Here is a 21,787-nt window from a genome sequence, read left to right as displayed (position 1 = left end):
TGAAGAAGTCGCGCGATAGTGAGTCACCCTGTCTGAAGCCTCGTTTGGTACCGAACGGCTCGGAGAGGTCCTTCCCGATCCTGACGGAGCTTTTGGTGTTGCTCAACGTCAGTTTACATAGCCGTATTAGTTTTGCAGGGATACCAAATTCAGACATCGCGGCATAAAGGCAGCTCCTTTTCGTGCTATCGAAGGCAGCTTTAAAATCGATGAAAAGATGGTGAGTATCGATTCTTCTCTCTCGGGTCTTTTCCAAGATTTGGCGCATGGTGAATATCTGGAGGGGTGGATGGGGTCATATGTAGAAGTTCATGCAAGTGAGGAAAGTTTCTGATTGCCATTCACTTGGGAGTGGCCAGGAACGATTCTTTTACATCTGACTCAAGCAGCGCACAACTTCCGGTTTTAGAACAAGTATCCCCTGGGTAGCCAACAGACATCCGTTTGAAGGCGAGCTAAAGTGAGAAGGCGAAGCCCACTTCTGCGGTTGTGCGTAGGGTTTGGGACCCACCACATGAAAAAACCTCCCCAATGAAAAAAAAAAAACAAAATTGACATACAAAAAATTAAAAGCCATGAATGTTAGAAAGAATAAAAGCATATTTATGTTAACAAAAAATAGTATTTATTTGTCAAATTGAAAAAAAATATTGCAATTCAGCTGATAGAAAAACGTAACCATAGTTACATACGACAATATTTAAATAATATTTAAATGGCAAAGCGAGAACATTTAAATACAAATTAAGTCAAATGGTGAAACTGAAATAGATAATTTTTCACTTAAATTTGTTTCGTGAAACCGGCTGTAAGCATTAACATTAACTTATCCAAAATCGTCAATAACTAAGCAGAATAATTCAATTACAAATAATTTTCTATAACAACATTTCATTATGGCGTATCTAATGTAATTCTAAAGTTAATCAAATAATGTAATATATAACTTCATGTGTGCTAAACTATTTAAATTCAATAAATTCTAATTTCTAACTCGCAACCAAAAATCGCAACCAATTATTTGGAGCTGCTATTTGAGAACATTTTCTAAACTGACCCCAATTAACTATTAACCCGATCACGCAGTTCAAATTTTTATTCACATTTAGCCAATTCAAAGAACCCCAGTCACCAACACAATTTGGATTTGGCATGACAAAATTGCGCTGAAAGCGCAAAAGTTTCAAATTCAGTTCAAAACCGCATTTAAACAGCACTTAACACCACTAAAAATGGACTATTTTGCCAGAAGTAAAGTGACACCAGCGTGCATATGTCAAAAAATCAATGCAAAAATCACAACACCAACAACCAGCGGTGTGAAACATGAGTGTGAATGGTGAATGGAAATGTTGAAGGCATGAAATGAAAAGGAAATAGTAAAAGCTATGAAAGCGGATGTGTAAATGACAGCATTGAACAATCGAACAATTGAGCGATTGTAAATGCACGCACACACACACACACACGCATGTATAGGTTTATTGTGTGTTGCAGCAATTTTCTGCTTTTCCGGCGCACATACAAGCACGCACATATTCAGCAACAGCATTGTACGTCAAAACAAAAGAAAATTCTTGATATACACAAAAAAATAAAATTGTAAACAATAACAGAACTGAAACTGTGCGAAATAAAAAATCAACAACAACAAAGACGTAAAACAAAACAATCACAATCCATCAAATAAACAACAAATCCGCGTCAATGGCGCTCAAACAAACAGCATGAATTATCGGCAGCACTGCGTGCTAGCTGGAGGGGGAGCAAGCGTAGCCAGAGTTTTCAATTGTCGCTTGTATGATTGGTAGCATGTCAGTAGCTAATATCTAAAGCGTTACAGCCAACATTGTGTACCATTGCTGGTTTAACCAGTGGCAAAAGGCAGACAAGCAGACGCATTGACAGACAGATTTATCGAGTCGCTGTTTGATTGAACGAGATGAATGTGAGCGGTGGTGTGAGGATGCACATACATACATACACGTATCATGCATTGCCAGCGCTTAAGAGCGTGTGAAAATTGAAATAAAACAGTGAAAGCACTGAGCTATGTAAATGCGCAAATAAACACACGCCAACAACAAAGCCGCATTAGTCGCGGAGTAATAAAAACCATCAGTTAGCATGGAAGCTAACTGTAGTGGCAGCGGGCCGCAATATAAAAAACAAAAGCAAAAAAAAAGAAGAAATATCACAAAAACAAACAAAGGCGTAAAATAGGAATTGTATTGTTTAGCGGATTAGATATAACACCCTGCACAGCTAGTAAAGCGGAAAGTTGCGCGAAAAATGGAAAAACAAAAGGATAGCGAATACCCGTTCGCACAAATCACTTTTTATGTGCCAGCTTTGCGTGGGGTGGCAGCTGGCCAGACTAACAGAAAAAAGGCTTTTACTAGCTGCGTTAAAAGTTGTTCTAAGCGTGCGCATATTTGTAAGCATCTTTAGTAGCTAACAGCAATGATATGGTTATCATGCCATACCAGACTCCACGCGATAATCCAATGTGGTAATTTACAAGTAGTATAAGCGCGATTGTATTGCAAAGAAAATACGCGTAAGCATACGCACACATCAGTGAGTGTACTCTAGGGGAAAAGTGCTAATTCCCTACTGGTTCGCTACTATTATCAACAAGTGCTAAACTTTAAAGTCGGCTTTCGACTGGAAGACCTAACAATAACTAACTATTAAGATTCTAGTTGCGCTTAGATCAATTTATATGAATATGAGATATCAGTATATTCGGTATATTGGAGGTCGAAAAAATATGAACCGATTCAATCAATGTTCAAATATCTTTGTAAATAAACTGAAGATAATCAGACAATTTTTATATCTTCAATACCAGCATAGCTAAGCTACTGGCAAATAATTTCGGTTTTTTACCACTGTCTATATGTATATGTCTATAATTTCCTACAGGGTATATTAACAATAGTTCGCTACACAAAGATACGTTGGCGAAGATCGGCAAGAGTGTGGCATGGCATTGTACAGGGTTAAGGCAAGCATAGCCTCGTTAGATTTATATATAAATACATAAGTATATCTATATATAGAGAGTGTTGTTTACTTACGCGCTATTCCAGAGACGCAGTGTGCACTGTATCTCGTGTGTGAACGCCAAAGTGTTATGTGCGTGGATTTTCCAGGGCTCTGAGCTCCAATCAACCTAAGATGCTTGAAGTGCAAACATATTTACACACATACACATACCTCATATGCAAATTTCTCCATTTTACTCTTCATGGCACTCAGCTTAAGTAAAGCAACAGTTGTTTTATGGATATTGATATTTATTCAGTATATACATATGTACATGTAAGTAAAAGATGAGAGAGACATATTCGAACGCCGATTAAACGATTTAAAATCACTCACTTAAATAAGAAATACATGAACTGAAGAAAATATGTTATGTTTATGTCTATCTACTCGTCCGATGGTAGTAGTGTGCCAACTGCTCGCGGAAGTACTTATTGAGCGGCCTGGTACCAAAAAAGTCTTTCATTTGAGCTGTTTCTTCGTATATAGACTTCAGAGTATCTCAACGCATGTTAAGCTAAGGTACACAGGCACACGGTTCTTATTGGATACGAGTCGAAGGCACATTTTCAAATATTAGGTTGTCAAAAATCTCCCTTCCGCTTTTTTCAATGCTTTATAAAAAGTGTTACAGTGATCGGATTTAGTTATAATGCGCCGTTTCGTTCGATAATCTGTTTCCATCTAGACGGCACTTCATAATACCCCCTCTTAGAAGACCCCCTCCTTATTTGCGAAGAACTCCAGTCACTTTTCACAAACCTCTTTTGAGTTCAACTTTACACCACCAAGGGCATTCGCCATGGACAGGAACAGGTGGTAATCACTTGGCTCTATGTCCGGGCTATATGGTGGATGCGATAAAACCTCCCATCTGAACTCCCGTAGCTTCTGAAGAGTCGTCAACGAAGTATGTGGTCTGGAGTTGTGCTGATGGAACACTACACCCTTCCTGTTGGCCAATTCTAGACGCTTCTGGTCGATCGCCTGCTTCAAGCGGTCCAGTTGTTCGCAGTAGATGGTAGAATTAAGAGTCCATATGGGAGCAGCTCACAGTGGATGATTCCTTCCAATCCCACCAAACACCCAGCAAAACCTACCTGGACGTCAATTCCGGCTTGGCCACTGTTTGGGACGATTCACCGGCCTTCGAGCACGACCGTTTTCGCTTGATATTGTCGTATGTGATTCATTTTTCATCACAAGTCACCATCCGCTTCAAAAATGGGTCGCGTTCGTTCCGTTTCTGCAGCATATTGCAGGCGTTGATTCGGTCCAGAAGGTTTTTTTTTACGTCAAATCATGCGGCACCCAAACATCAAGCTTTTTGGCTTATCCAGTCTTCTACAGATGGTTTAAAATGATTTGGTGACTAACTCCCATCTCATGGCAGTCTAACTAGATGTTTTCCATGATTTGATCGGTATTCGTCGTCACAGGTCTTCCGAATCGTCGAAACCATTCCTCCGCAGTTCGAAGAGTACCATCCCCCACAACACCATTAATCTCACGGTACGTTTCTCTGGCGGATTTGCCTTTAACGAAGGAAAACTTTAAAAAAGCGCAAATTTCGGCGTTAGTGAATTCCATATTTACACATCTATAACCGTTGATCACAATATCCAACTAATCAAGCATAGCGTCGTTATGTAGGTTATGTCAAGACCTTTCAAAGATGTATATGTAATTCAACCTGTAAGTTTACATATATATTAATGTTTAAGTGTTCTCATATATGTATGTTTGTTTTGACTTCATAACCAAGCATTAAAAATTAATTTTGGAACACATTAATATTACCGAGAATGTCAAAAAATGTACTACAGGGCGACACTAATATCAAATATAAGTACAAAATATATTTTAACCCATTCCCTCCCATTGTACTCTCTTGGGTACAAAAAAAAAATTATGTTTATTTTTTAACCAAGCGAGTACAATGGGATCGAATGGGGTTTTTGTGCCATTTTTTTCTGTACTCAAGCGAGTACAAAGGGTGGGAATTTGTTAATAAAGAAAATAAAGACCTTTCCTAAATTTAACAAAATGTATCACAATTCTTATATGCCATCCTGTATAGGGAGTGGAAACATCTCAAGCTTCCGCATAAAATGAATTAGTTCGCATACTTATATTCGTATATTCAAACTCATTAAAAGACGCGTAAAAGTATACGCTCCATATTTGATTTTAAATTACACTCAGCGCAAGTTTCCACCATACATTCCCCCTTTGCACCAGACCATCCACAAACATTGTTAAAAGTTTAATAATTTGGCTGTTCACGCGAAACACCAACGCAAACTGTGGAGAAATAATAATGAATATTTGCCACACACACACATTACATTTTACGTTTAATTATTTTGAAATATTTCGCATTACTTATTTCATTACCGTTAAGCATACACTTTTATCATTATTTTAATTAAATATAAATTATGCTGATTGCAGTGCAGCGAGGCGAGAGAATGGCCGTTATTTGATGCATTGATTGCAGATGAAATTTGTTCTGTATTTTCTATAATTTCAAAAATTTACCTATTTTATAAATAAAAGTGTGAAAATCTATGCAAAGAGTTATCCACAAATCGATAATTCATAGATAAACTCGTTTAAATTATGTCGGATGATAGAAGATGTATGGTGTCTACTTTGATTATTTCCTAATTTTTGTAACAGATTTTTAAAGTTATTTTGCAAAGATGGTTACAGAACCTGACTGTGATCGACGGGTTTGAAACTTGGCTAATCGATCGAGTGCCTTATATGGTGATAGAAAATATCGGAGGAACCTAAATTGTGTGATGTGATGAATAGATCCAGAATAGAGTTCATTAACTGGATCTATATGTTACATACAAAAATATATAATGAAGGATAATTCTTTTATAATAATAATCTGACGAGCGATTGAGAGTGGTTATATCTAGAGATAGGCAAACTCGCAAGTGAGCATCAAGAAGACTTTGCACCCTCAACATATTGGGACATAAAAGGCATAAGATGCTTGGGGCTAATGGACGTTTTTAGGCAGTTGTGGTGAAGCCTATAAGTTGAGATTTGATGTCGTTAGCTTTTAATTTGAGAGATTATGTGGAAGACTAATGTTAATTAAAATAAATATCTAGGAAGTCATGAGTGAGATAAAACCTGAAACCTTCTGTATTTTCGAAATCATACTTCAAAGCTTATTTTGAGCTTAATTCTATACAGATTTCTTTGTTTATTCACTGATCGAAATCCACTTCACGTTCTCATTTTTCATGGTATTCATGACATTATCCTTATCTCCAGCTATAATGGATATTTTGCGCGATCCAAATCCATTCTTCATTAAATAAAATATTTTGGTTTATTTATATCAACATTTCATTTTATTTTCAGATGAATTTTCCATCGCTTCAATTGTCTGGTAATTATTTATTATAATATTTATTGTGTTTATGTGCACAAAAAAAACAAGCAAATCCATTATAAATGTATGCACGTATGTGTCAATTTAGTTTTTACGTGCCCAATTGTTACGTGTAATATATTTTAATTTGACAATTGCCGCAACATGGCGATAAGCGCAAATAATATGAGCAAACAAACAAGCAAACCAACCAACCGACCAACCGACTAACGGACGTACAAGTGCCAAACAAAAAATGAATGAAATAATGTGAGGCCACAGAGCAGCAAAAGGCACCAGGGAGTAAAACCATGAACGCGCCACACCGGAATTAATCGTCGCCGACAAATCAGGCAAAAAATTAACCCTAATACCGCGCCGAACCGAGCCGCGTTGGGCAATGGGCAATGTGCAATGTACAATGTGCACTAATAATCAATTCTGACCACTCCTAATCAGCGTTGAAACGCCGCAAATGGACAATTTTCGAATTTAATGGTTTTTGCTAAATATTTTTTGCTGTTGTTGTTGTGTTTGTTGGCTGTTTGTTTGTGTTAAAATGCAAATTTTTGCGAATTTGTTGAAATTGTTGCCAGCGCCTGCCCACAAATGCGCCAAATTTAGATTCAAATCTATGCGCACATGCAAGCAAACACGCTTGAACACTTGTAGCCGTGCGTGTATAATTATTTTAATGAGCACATTTTATGTAGATTTTAAATAAATTTAATAAACAATTAAATTATTTGAACTGAAATGCAAATGCAAACATGCAATGAAATCATTTTTGCACTGTTCAAATAGATGATACTCGACACGCGTATTGCTGTGGTGCGAATGCGCACGCACAGGCAATTGCACACACACACACACATTTATATATATCTACTTATTAGCATTGAACGTGTACCAGCGTGCGATGGTACATGTAAATAAACAAATATTCACTTGCATTTGCATTTTGGTTATTGCAAATTAGGTATCGAATTGTCCGTTATCAGGCGCCGGAACACTCATACGCCATGGTGCACCTACACGATAATGTAAGCACCTATGTTGTGCAAGAGTTAAATGTGTGGTAAAGTGTCAATACTCCACTAACATTTAGCTATTCAATATTGCAAATAGCAGCTAACAAAAAGTAAGGCGGTTTTTAGTTCGAGCGAAACCGACAATTTTTACTCCTCATACTCTAAAGTAATATTTGATGTTATTGAACCAAAGAGTTTCTAATTACGAATATTAATTACCATTCAACTGTCTTATAGCCTTTTCATACAACCAAATTAATTGATCAATTTTGATTGAGAAACCACTTTTTGCCTTCACACTGCCGCCTATTCGATAACCAATCAGCTGATATACATTTTTATACTCTCGCAACAAATGTTGCTAAGAGAGTATTATAGTTTTGTTCATATAACGGTTGTTTGTAAGTCATAAAATTAAACGAGTTAGATATAGGGTTATATATATCTACATGATCAGGGTGACGAGACGAGTCAAAATCCGAATGTCTGTCTGTCCGTCCGGCCGTCTGTCCGTCCGTGCAACGGATAACTTGAGTAAAAATTGAGATATCTTGATAAAACTTGGAACACATGTTCCTTGGGACCGTGAGAAGGTTACTTTCGAAAATGAACAAAATTGGATCACTGCCACGCCCACAAAATGGCGAAAACCGAAAACACATAAAGTGTCATAACTAAGCCATAAATAAAGTTATAAAAGTTAAAGTATAAGTATAAGTATAAAATTTGAAACAAAGGATCGCACTAGGAAGGGGCATATTTGGATGTAATTTTTTTGGGGAAGTGGGCGTGGCCCCGCCCCCAAATCGGTTATTTGTATATATTTCGCAAACCAATAAAGCTATATAAACCAAACTTTTTGTAGTCGGTTCTCTTACGTACCCCACCACACACCATGAAATTAGTTGAAATCGGATAATAACCACGCCCTCCCATACAAATGTTAGGTTGAAAATTACTAAAAGTGGGTTATCTCACTAACGAAAAACGTCAGAAATACTAAATTTTACAGAAGAAATTGCAGAAGAAAGCTGCACTCAGATTTTTTTACAAAATGGAAAATGGGCGTGGCATCGCCTACTCATAGGTCAAAAACCATATATCAGGAACTACTCGACCGATTCGAATGAAATTCGGTATATAATATTTTCTTGACACCCTGATGGCACGTGTGGAAAATGGATGAAATCGGTTCACAACCACGAGAACTTCCCATGTAACTCAATTTTGGACTCCATCTTATTCCTTCACTTTATAATATACTAGCAGACCCGGCCACACGTTTTTGTGGCTAAGGTATACATTAAATTAAGTTGGTCCAATCTTGGCTTCGGCGACGATATTGATTACTCGAGGTTGATTTATCTTACGCAGCATGATGACAACTCACACTACTTTTAATTGCAAAGTGAGTGGTGATAGTACAGGCAATTTTATATAGTTTGGGATAATTGACTACGTCATCCTGGTTTGTAGCTGTGTCAACTCTCTTGGACCGAAATTCTAAATTGTCGCATTAAGATCATCAATATCTTTTTTTACCACCAATATAGGTCATTCAATCAGTCATTTATGGTTATCATATTGAGGTTTCATGTCAGCAAAACTTCTCTTGGTGACAGAAATCTGTTGGAAATGCTATTAATCCATCGAGGTGTCAACTGCCAACTGCTTCTACAATCGCAATTTGATATTGTTGCAAAAACACTCATATGTTAGTTTTTAATTGGCGATTCTTTATGTGTCACCACAAATTAAACGATTTCAGGCATGCGATTAGCCCGTCAGTAACAGTTGATCCAGGAATAATTGGAAGAGTCCGGCGTAAATCACCTGCTAACAGAATCCTGCCTTCACCAAAAACGTTCATCGACAATCAAGATCTTTTAAAGTCCAGTGCAGTACCTCCAGCGACTTCTTGAATATTTGGAAAATCTTCGTTATAGCGCTATTTTTGACGATTTTGCCGTCTGGTGTTTCATTCATTTACAATTTAGGAGTAATTTCAAAGCCGAGTGTGCCGTTTGTTTGCCTACTAACAGATGCCAAGTTGCCCCTATTCCCGTTATCCTTGGTGGTGAAAATGAGTGAAATTAGTTATGGAATTACATCAGCCCTCATATACTGTATATGATGATTTTCTATTGGACTTTATGCCGAATATATAGGTCAAAATGTGTGTCATCAAATGACAACCTTCAAAATATTATTTTTTTGTTTTCTCTTTTTATATTTTTCTTGTCAACTCGAATAAAATTCTCTTATTATTATCTTCCTCGCAATTTTTCCATATTTACTCACTTTCTAATCTTTTTCTGGCCATCCACGAATATTTCAAGACTAAAATTAGCCAGATCGGTTTGGCCGTTCTCGTTTTTTTGCGGGACAAACGAACAGCAATTCATTTTTATATTATATTATTATCAAGCGACCATTTTTTTTCCGCAATTCCGCACACGACCATTCAGTAAGGAGCCGACCGCGCGAGTGATCTTAACCCCCCTCCCGTACCACCGTGCCCGAGTGACGCCTACAACTCTACAACGCATAGTTAGCCGCCTAATAATTCAAAAGGTTATATAAATGTTTTGAAGCGATCTTAAATAATAAATCATTTATTTCAATAAGGATTAATACTAAGGAACAAATAAAGAGCCTTTTCAAGTAGTGGTATTTTAATTAATTTTTTTTTTATATAAAATCGCTTATTGTGACAAAACTATAATAGTTAGAGATATGATGTAGCGCCTTTTTGTAGATAATGATAAGTTCTATAAAATTGTAGCACATCACTTTGTTATATCTTCAATCGTTTTCGCAGCATTCGCGATAAAAGAAAGTTTTTTGGTATTTTTTTTACATTATCGGAGTTTTGGTAAGGAACCACATTTTTTTTTAACTAAATATAGCCTATGTCACTCAGGGATAGTATAGCTTTCCAACGGTACAGTAGTTTCGGAGCCTATTCGAGACAAACAAACAAAAAATCAAACCTTTCCTCTTTATAATATTAGTATAGACATATAGGAAAGAATAAAGATAGCGAAATAAAACTTTACACAAATACTGTATATGATCTGTGGCATCACTTGTGAAAAAATTGTCGAAATCGAACTATAACTTTTCAAATCTCCGAATATTGAATATGAAGAATTCAGTGCCTCATGGTAATTTTTCAAATTTCGGTAAATTTCTCGGATATCTTAATTTAATTTAGAGGAAATATTTTTCTTCTAATAGTGTAACTTCCCCTAGATCTCATATACCTAATTATAGGATTTTCAAATTGGGTCAAATTGTGTGTTATCTTAATAAAAATATATCAACAATTTGCGAGAGTATAAAATTTTCGGTTGCACCCCAACTTAGCCTTTCCTTACTTGTTGTTTTTGCTTTTCAAAGCGACATCTACCGTCTCGTAACATGGACAACAACTCGCAGACAAGGAACGTATACATATATAATTCCAAATACGGTCTTTGTCGCAGAGTTGCATTTCATTTTCAACTCGTTTAAAATTCAATCAAAAATTAAGGTAGATTTTTAATCGATCAGAGGCCGGTTAATTGATCAATTAGCTACTGTGCGAAAAGGCTATTAGATCTCTTCACATTTTCCCCGCAATGGGAGTATGTGATTGTAATTCTACGCTCTAATGTGCTGAAAGACCTTAGAATATGTTTGAAATTTTCCACCATAGAGCCCCTTTGTTCCATCTAGGAACTATGGGAAAATATATATATGCGTGATTGAGATGAGGGTTTAGGAATCAATTGATCAAAAATCTTCTTGCGGATTTTTTCTAGAAAGCGCCAATTGTTTATGGGATAAGAAAATTTGAACTAACTAACAACTCTCAAAAAATTTAAAACGATTTTAATTCAATTAAAAAATTTGTTTATAATATATAAATTCTCAATTTAATTAATTTAATATATGTACCTATATAACGAAACTCATACTAAGTTATTTGCTTTTCCTTTCAAAGGCCACACGGCGTATGTGCAACATTTTAGCAGCACTAATTCCATCACTCCTTCATAAATTTCTATTCTCCCAATAAATGAGATAAATTGTAAGAATGAAGAAAAAATCAATCTCCTCAACAATAAAGACAGCAACAATGAGGATTGAGCATAGCTCATTGCCTAATCGAATCAACTAAATTACAGCTGTGCTCCTTGTGTGTGTCACAGCTGTTGGTTGTTACACAATCGACGCAATGTTGGCAAGCAAGTGAAGTGATGCAATGGCTTCTACGAAAGTCGTTCATTTTTAATAAAATATAAAATTTTATATTACTTTTGTCCTCGCTGCGATTTTCGTTTTCTTATTATTTTTTTTATTTTTATTATTGTTGTGCGCTTGAATTAATAATCACATTCTATTTGGCGTCAATAAACGCTTCCAAGCACGTCAGTGAGGCGTATAATTTGTGCTCAATATGTTGCGTTTGAAGCGCATCAATATCGTGGGCATGACTTGACCAGTGACAATAGTCCAGTTGCCAGTTAACGGCACAACAGGAACAACAAATATAACAAATATACGAAAGTTTGATGCTTTTGACCAGCATTAAAGGCTTCAATAGCAGCAGCTGTATGCACTTATTGCCATGTGAGTGCGTCCTCCTTGAGCTCAATTGAAGAGCAACTTTTCGCAATATAACTTAATATCAATTTTCTACACTACCATTACTCCGCTCGTTTGCTATCTATTGTACTGTCGACACTCTCCTTTCGCTCCCACTGCAGTATCTTCGTAAATGTGGCATTACTATTGTGTAGCATGTGCGTATGTTGCATGCCCCGTTAGCTGAGGTAACAAATAAAATCGAGAAAATCTGTCATCTGATCATTTGCACTAAGCCAACAGTTAGTCGCATGTGTCTGTTTGTTGATATAGCGATTATTTGGTTGTTAAAAAAATTAGAGATACAATAATATCTCTCACATGTGGGAATCAACCATTGTCTTCTCCTTGATTGTTAACTAATTTGTCAAAAATGTATACTTTTGACAAAATGACTTTTCTCATAAATCTATAATTGGTGATAATCTTCACGACCCACAACATTAAGTCTCCCACATTGAATTTCCACCATAAAGCTATCTAAATAATATTCGAATGGTATCGCTCCTTACCTCCCATTTGTGTCATGCTGTATTACATAAATATGTATGCAAAACACATCGGAATCCTTCAGATTAATGTCCTTTATCGATCTACGTCAAAGGCCTTACCTCATTTGATGCGTAGGATAGTGTGGCTAACTCTGTCTATTAAAGCTATCGAGGTCCTTTAACTGAAACACCGAAAATCTAACTGTTTCGACGTGATTAAACCACATAACAGGTGTGTTCGAGGAATTCGAGGAAGTAATTCTTCTTCTTTACCGACGTAGACAACTCATACGCGGTTATAGCCGAGTCCACAACAGCGCGCCATTTTTTCCTCGTTTTGACAGTTTGGCGCCAATTGGTGATACTAAGGGCATCAAGGTTCTTCTCCACCTGATTGAGTGGAGCTCTTTTCTCTACTTCTGTTTCCCCGGGGAGTATTGCATCCTATACTCTCAGAACTGGAGTGTTCTCATCCATCCAGACTACTTGACATAGCCAAAGTAGCCGCTCTTTCTTGATTCACTGAACTATGTAAATGACGCTGTATATCACGTACAGCTCATCGTACCAACGAATGCGGTATTCGCCTTCGCAAATGTTCAAATAACCATAAATGAACCGCGAAACCTTCCTCTCTAAAACTCCTAGTACCGTCTCATCGGATGTCGGTATCATCCGACTTATAGAGTTTGGTCGAGAGAGGACTTTACTTTTTAGTTGCCTGTCCAAATTAGCACACGTTGGCAAGTCTGATTCCGCGTTGGATTTCAAGGGGAGTGCTGGTTTCAACTTATTCAAAATTGTTTACAACGAAGAAGTAATTGGGTTGAAGATTTCATTTGGAACATACATATATTGTGAATGTCAAGGTCAAATTCAAATAATCACAAGAAAATAGTATATAGAGAGTCCTAATATAATAACCCAAAGTATACTCTTTCTAGCTATAGTGCGATGTTTTGGTAGATCTAAATGTTTTTTAAGATACCTCTGTAAAACACCTCAAATGAAGCGTAGCTAATCATCGAAGCTCGATTGTTTCCAGTTAAATATTCGCTCTATCGATTTAAGAATTTCACCATTTTGAGATTGATCGACTTAAAACATCTGAACTCCTCTTGTGTCAATGAACATCAGCCTGCGTAACGCAAGTGAAAAGAAAAACTCCGCAAAGCATCTAGTAACGCCTGGTCGCTAAAGATCGCATAATGATTATCACTTTAGATACAATACTTGAGCTACTTTTTCCAAATCTAATAAACTCATATTTCCAAAACAACAAAAATCATAGAAGAATGTATTAATAATTTATTGCTCCACTCCACTCCGCAGCCCTCACATCGTTATCTTCGCTATCGCTGCTCGAACATAATAACCATGTCTCAAAAAACAATATTCAAGCACATATGTAGCAAAAATTTACTTTTTTACTCAAGACAAAATACTAACAATACTTAAGCATGCAACTGTCTATGCATCTCATTACATAATACTTAACTTGCCGTAACGAATTTGTAGTTTGCTGTATTTAGCACTTCGTCTGGCGCCCCTTAGAGAAGCGTATCGGCGCACACTGAGCCAACAGCGAGTTGTGGCCTCCGTGACTTAAAGGGAATTTTAATTAATGTGACTCCGCTAAACGGCGCACGGCGCGGCACGGCTCACCCACCATCCCAAGTGCTCAAGTTGTATTGCTCTCATGTGTCTAGGTGTTGTTGTTGCGACAAGACATGGAAAGATTACAACACGTGCATAGACATAACCGCACAATGGAACAATTTATGTTGAGATTATTATCTTAAATTGTTTTAATTCTGAAGCCTCGGCTTCCTACATCTTGGAACAGAGACTAAAGACGTCTATGACAACAGTAACAAAAAATTATGAAAATAGTAATAATAATAACTACCACAAAGACTGCACATAATTACAGCATTGTAATTTATTTTGACTGCAATAACAGTCGTGTCAAAAAGTCAAAGTTTAAGCGCCAAAGAGGAACAGTGGGTCCATTTAAAGATTCGATTTTTTGAAAAAGGTAGTTTTGCAGTATTAAAAACACTAACAGTGTCAACATCGAAATCCAAAGCGCAATCACTCTTGCCAACAGGTGCTACTTTGGACTGCGTAGGCAATTGAAAAGGAAAGTTCTCTCTCGACAAACAAAAACCAAACTCTACAAGTCGCTTATTATTCCCGCCCTGCTTAATGGTGCAGAAGCGTGGAGGACGTCGACATCCGATGAGACGCCACTGGGTGTTTTTTCGAGAAATGTTTTGCGGAAGATCTATGGTCCTTTGAACATTGGGAATGGCAAATATCGCAGACGATGAAAGGATGAACAGTATTAGTAATACGACGACGTCGACATAGTTCAGCGTATAAAAAGCGTCATATTGTCCGAATGGAGGCAAGCACTCCAGCTTTGCACTATCGTCCTTTCGAAATAGATTCGGGCCAGGTTCTGGACTGTATCGAAAAATATAACCGGGTTTGCAGCAACAACAGTATAACCTTGTTCTGGGTCTAGGACACAAAGGAATACAAGACAACGAACTTGCGAACCAACTAGCAAAAAAGGTTGCGGCTGCTAGGCCGGTAGGGTCGGAGCCCTTCATTGCTGTTTGTCGGCATGTTCTCAGAGATCGGTAGGAACCGATACTGGCTCCGCAGGGGAGGTGGCCACTCCAAGCAGTTACTCGGAGGATACAACCTGAATAGATTTAAACAAAGAAACTAAATAAGACAACTAGTGTCACTTTACACTGTCCACTGAAGACTAAGGTGTCATCTAAACAAACTCGGAATCTGCTCGTCGGATCAGTGCAGGTTCTGTGATATAGCAGCGGAGACACCAGAGCATCTACTCCTTGACTGCTCGGCGATTGCGAGGAAAAGTAGTCAGTCAATAGTGTCTTTTAATCAGCTGAAACCCGTAAGCAAGAGGAACAGAAATCAGTATAACATTTTAACGGATTCATGCACGGAAAACACCCACTGTTGACACCTTTCGAAACAGAGTTTTATCGCCTAACGTTATGCAACACTTACTCACACATTAGTACATATATAATAAACACATCTGTATGTATGCATGTATGTGTTAGGTACCATAAATATAATCAAATAGTCGCGCCTTGCACTTAACGACCAAAATATGTCGGCATTGCCGTTAATATATTCTATTTACATTTTTTGTTTTTGTATTTTTTCACCACACAAATCTTTGTAATTATTTAATTCGTTTACGTTTATTGCGTTTATGCGCTTGGAACAAAACGCCACACATCCGGTTTGCTATTCCAATTGAATACGTAAATACTGGCGAAAAAGGAGCACAGACACACACAAAGGCAGGTATACAAGTGAGAGCACTCAAGCGTGCTAGGCGACAATAAATTAAATACGACGCTGACCAAGCAATTCATAATTTTCAACAGTCACTCACTATGAACAGGTGAATAAGTGTGTAGTAACAGTTAGTTTTTGAATATCATTATTTATTAAAGTGTTTTTATTTAAGGATACACAGCAGCGACTAGTGCGTGACTACCACATATTGGTGGATTAAGGGTTCACTGTTTGACTGACTTTCGCACGCTTTCTAAGATTTAGTATAAAAATTGCAACCTCAAAATATTTCACATACCTTCAATTTCCACAAATTTCTGGAGTCTGATCAATTCTGCCCGACTTTAGCACTTACTTACTTATGGGCAATGAAATCGATCACATGTGTTCGAAAGTAAACGGTTACATCGTCGACCTTTCTCGCCGCTAACACTCTCCCCTACCAAATCCACAGCGATCCTATTCACCAATTGGACGAAAGAGTACAGTCTGGAATGAAACATTTCTGTTGATGGCATCCAAATTTCGACAGTCAATAACGCTAAATTTCTGGGTGTTACGCTGGATAGCCAGTATTCCTTCTCTACTTATACTATACAGGTTGGCTCTTGATATCTCCGGTCGAGCACTTGTACAATAAGGCCCGTGTGCTACATGTGAAGGAGCGTAACGAAATACTCCCAGACAGTTTCTGTTGTCTTGATTTTTACGAAAGCATCCCTGCAATCAGCTACTGGAAGCCGCCACCCAGAGTCTTGATGGCCTTCCTTCCTGAAATACGTCGACGACATACAAGACTACACCAACAGGACTTCGAATGCGACAGACTTTCGACAAGCACTGAACACCATTCACAAAGGAGACGTTAACATCGCGATCGACTCCCTCCCCGTGAATTGGAGACAAAACAACCTATCGCAAACACAGAGCCCAGGTTGCCTCGCGAAATTAGAGTGATCCTCGTAAACTCCTACTTATCCAAAATAGACCCTGACATACTCCTCAGATGTTCTGCATGCAAAGAGGCCCCGCATGACACTAACAACCTCTTTGCATGCCCCTCAAACCTCACTCATCTAATTCGCCTTTCCTTCTGGTTCGACCCCAACGAAACAGCTCGTTTAGATGAATTCGATGACAATTAATCTGGGCAGGTTTGGGTAACCGTTACAACAACAATAACTTCCTTACTTACTTAAAATTTTCTGACTCAATTCCGATTTCGGTTTTAATAATTTTTTTTTTTTTCAAATGCAAAAATTTTATATTTTATTATTGTAATTCATGTATGTTTGTATGTATACAAATGTATGTTTTTCTTAATTAAAATACAAAAAGTTGCTTATGCAATAAATAATTATAACAGTTTTATAAAATATCATTCATAATGTGATAAATTTCACTTGTTTTTTTTTTTAATTTGTTCGTTTATATTTGTAAGTGTGTATGTGTGTGCGTAACTATGCAGTGAAATACAAAAAAAAATGTATTAAAAATGTTATAAATATGTAAAGGTGTTGTTAATATGTATATAATAAATAATTTAAAAAACAAAGTACTTGTGTCACAAATTGTGCGTTAAACATAACAAAATCACAAAAAAAAATATTTACAGCCGGTTTAACGAAATTTTTCCATTGAAAAATAACGTCCATTTAATTTTAATTTTATTTTTTATTTAACTTTGGACTTAAGTTTCCTGTGTTTCACCATTATTCATTATTCAAAAAAAAAAATTAAGATAAATGGTGAAACTTAAATTTGTTTCGTGAAACCGGCTTTTAGTTTCATAATTTCAAAACCATTCGTAAATATCGCAATGGCTTGAATAAAACCATATAGTAACTACAGTTATGCGTTGTAATCTTTTTTACTGAATTTTGAAATTTAATTTGTATATTTATTTTTAATTATAATATATTGAAGTCACAACCATGTCGTCAATTTTTAATCAATGCAAAAACAAAAGTTATTTATTTAGAAGTCAATTTTGGCGAATTTCTGCTATACGTAATTTTTAATTTTTTGTCGTTTTCTTTTGTAACAGAAATCACTTTTTATTACTAGAAGCTTATGTAATTTTAGTAGATATGTTTGAATTTTTTATATATGTTCTAAACTTGCTGAAATTATCTTTTTGATTAAATTTTATATTTTAAAAAATTTTAATTAAATTTTTATTATATTTTATTTCGTTAAAATGTTATATATTTCTTTTTATTTTATTTAAATTATATTTTTTTAATTCTAAATATTTTTATTAAATAAATGTTTTTAATATCATTTTTTTTTGTCAAATTTATTATTATTATTTTATTTTATTATCTGTAATTATTATCTCGTTTACAATTTTTAATTGGCTATTAGTTATTGAATTTTTTAACTTTTATTTTACTTTTTTAAAAACTTGAAATTTTTTAAAGATTTTCTGTTAGGATACTGACAACAACAAAATGGATTTTAAATGGTAGTTATCGATTATACGAAAAGAAAAATTTGAAATAAATAAAATAAATCATAATTATTTCAGCATAAAGTCTACATTTTTTTTTCAAAATTCAAAAAATTATTTGAAATTGCTTTTATTTTTAATTTTTTTTTATTATTTTTTCGACATTTACCGCCAAAACCAACTTTTAATACTTTGGTGTTTAAAGAAAATGGCAAGACTTCAATGTTACAGTTTGATTTGAAAGTTATTCGAAATAATTGTCTGGAAATAGGTTTGTTTGTAACGGCAGTTGTGTGATTTAAGTTTAAGTTTTATCTAATTCCATATTTAATACTTATATTTTTAACTAAAAACACCACTAAAGTTTCATTCAAATTCGAAAAAGGTAAATATTTATAATCTCATAAAGAAATAATAGAAATTAGTAGTATTACTATGAAACTACAGTTATACATTAATTATAAAATAGAACACGCTTTGGAAGGGCATTTTTACTTAGTCTTACTGAAACCTATTGGTGTTTATTGTTATTTTGGTATACAATTTTTTTGTTGTAATTATTTCAGAAACATACATGTTTTAGCTATACAATGAAAATGGAAAATGAAAAACAATTTTATGCAATTTTTCAAATTACCGAAAAAAAAAATAAAAACAAATTTGAGTTAATTTTTTTTTTTTTTGAGTTATGTATGAGTTGTAAAAACGGTCCACATAAAATTTTGCAATTTTTAATAATTTGCCATGACAATAACAAGAAAAACAAAATCAAAAATGTATGCAATTAAGATTAAAAAAAAGTTAAAAGATAGAATATTTCTTTTAATTCTTGTAATTATATTGAAAGTATGTAGATAAAAAATAATTTTGGAATAAATTGTTTATATTCAACAAAGTTATATATATGCAATATTTAAGTGTTTGAAAATAAATAGTTAGAATGTTTGTATGAATGAATTTAAAAAAAATTATAATTTAACAGCCGGTTTCACGAAAATTTTTCATTGAAAATTAAGTTCTATTTAATTTTAATTTTAAATTAAATTTAACTTCTTAAGTTTTCGCCAATATTCAAAATTGACAGCAAAAAATTAAAGTGCATGAATGTTAGAAAGAATAAAAGCATATTTATGTAAACAAAAAATTTTATTTATTTGTCACAATGCAAAAAAATATTGGAAACCAGCTGATAGAAAAACATAACCATAGGTACATATGACATTATTTAAATAATATTTAAAAATATTAAATGATATTTAATATTGCTGAAATAGATAATTTTCCACTTAAATTTGTTTCGTGAAAACGGCTGTAAGTGTTTTAATTCTTTTTTTTATTTCTTTAGTTGAAATTCTTCCTTTATTATAAGGGTTTGAGATTCAAAAGGCCAAAAGCAAAAACATGCTTTTTGCCCTTGCTCTGCTGCTGCTACATATTCAATCTGTATTGATCTATGTTATAAATATATATTGATGAAATAAAACATTAAATAAATATATATGATATATATTACAAAATAAGACAGTATCTTAACAAAAATTAAGTGCAATAATTTTCTATAAGTCAATATACCTATGTATTATTCGCGTTTAATTATGAGACAATTGCTGGTTAACTATTTTGTTTTCATACAACTTTAATGGATATTTAGCTAAATAGATTACCAATTTATTTAACTTATTAGCGTTTTGTTTACACTCACATCAGTTGAATTTAATTTCAAAGCGAAGCAATTTACTAGCAGCGTTATTTTTATAACTACATATACATGTGAGTGCGTGTGTGTATTTATTGTAAAAATGTCTATAATGTATTTATTGACTTAACATTTACGTTTGCTTTTGCGTAGGAATTTCAGTTTCGTTTTGCTTTCGTGCACGCCAGTTGCATATTCGTGCTAAATAAAGTAATATTTTCTATTATTTAAAGTATTTTTCTTTTAAAACAACGACAGATGACAATTACAATTTTTAATAAATTTAGTTTATTTATTGCTTGCTTTTTTAAATCTGTATATATACATATATATAATTTTAATTAATAAATTTCGTTTTAAACTTTAGCTTTCATTTGAATATTAAACATGTTTTTTTATCAATACCAATTGTGCCGTTAATATGTAATAGTTCAAATATCAAATATTTAATATCTTTCAAATACATACTATATATACATATATGTATATAATAGGTATGCGACATTTGTCTATACGAATAGTTAACTTACTCGCTAAATACTACGATATCAAGCTTCAAGCCATAAAAAATGAGATTTCATAGTGATTTATAATTGTGCCAAAAGCATTGCTTAGTCAGTGGTATATGGCCTAAAACTATATTGGCTTTGCCTTAAGTGCTAGCGTCAAATCATCATACAAAATAATTTTTATATCTTTATATTCTATATAAACAAGGTAGATTTTCAACACCATATATATGTAAAGGGTGATTTTTTAAGAGCTTGATAACTTTTTTTAAAAAAAAAACGCATAAAATTTGCAAAATCTCTCAAATCGGTTCTTTATTTGAAACGTTAGATTGGTTCATGACATTTACTTTTTGAAGATAATTTCATTTAAATGTTGACCGCGGCTGCGTCTTAGGTGGTCCATTCGGAAAGTCCAATTTTGGGCAACTTTTTCGAGCATTTCGGCCGGAATAGCCCGAATTTCTTCGGAAATGTTGTCTTCCAAAGCTGGAATAGTTGCTGGCTTATTTCTGTAGACTTTAGACTTGACGTAGCCCCACAAAAAATAGTCTAAAGGCGTTAAATCGCATGATCTTGGTGGCCAACTTACGGGTCCATTTCTTGAGATGAATTGTTCTCCGAAGTTTTCCCTCAAAATGGCCATAGAATCGCGAGCTGTGTGGCATGTAGCGCCATCTTGTTGAAACCACATGTCAACCAAGTTCAGTTCTTCCATTTTTGGCAACAAAAAGTTTGTTAGCATCGAACGATAGCGATCGCCATTCACCGTAACGTTGCGTCCAACAGCATCTTTGAAAAAATACGGTCCAATGATTCCACCAGCGTACAAACCACACCAAACAGTGCATTTTTCGGGATGCATGGGCAGTTCTTGAACGGCTTCTGGTTGCTCTTCACCCCAAATGCGGCAATTTCGCTTATTTACGTAGCCATTCAACCAGAAATGAGCCTCATCGCTGAACAAAATTTGTCGATAAAAAACATTTCGAACCGAACACTGATTTTGGTAATAAAATTCAATGATTTGCAAGCGTTGCTCGTTAGTAAGTCTATTCATGATGAAATGTCAAAGCATACTGAGCATCTTTCTCTTTGACACCATGTCTGAAATCCCACGTGATCTGTCAAATACTAATGCATGAAAATCCTAACCTCAAAAAAATCACCCGTTATA

This window comes from Zeugodacus cucurbitae, chromosome 2 (genome assembly GCF_028554725.1).
Source record: "Zeugodacus cucurbitae isolate PBARC_wt_2022May chromosome 2, idZeuCucr1.2, whole genome shotgun sequence".
Taxonomy (NCBI): Eukaryota; Metazoa; Arthropoda; class Insecta; order Diptera; family Tephritidae; genus Zeugodacus; species Zeugodacus cucurbitae.
Note: the sequence above shows the minus strand (reverse complement) of the source record.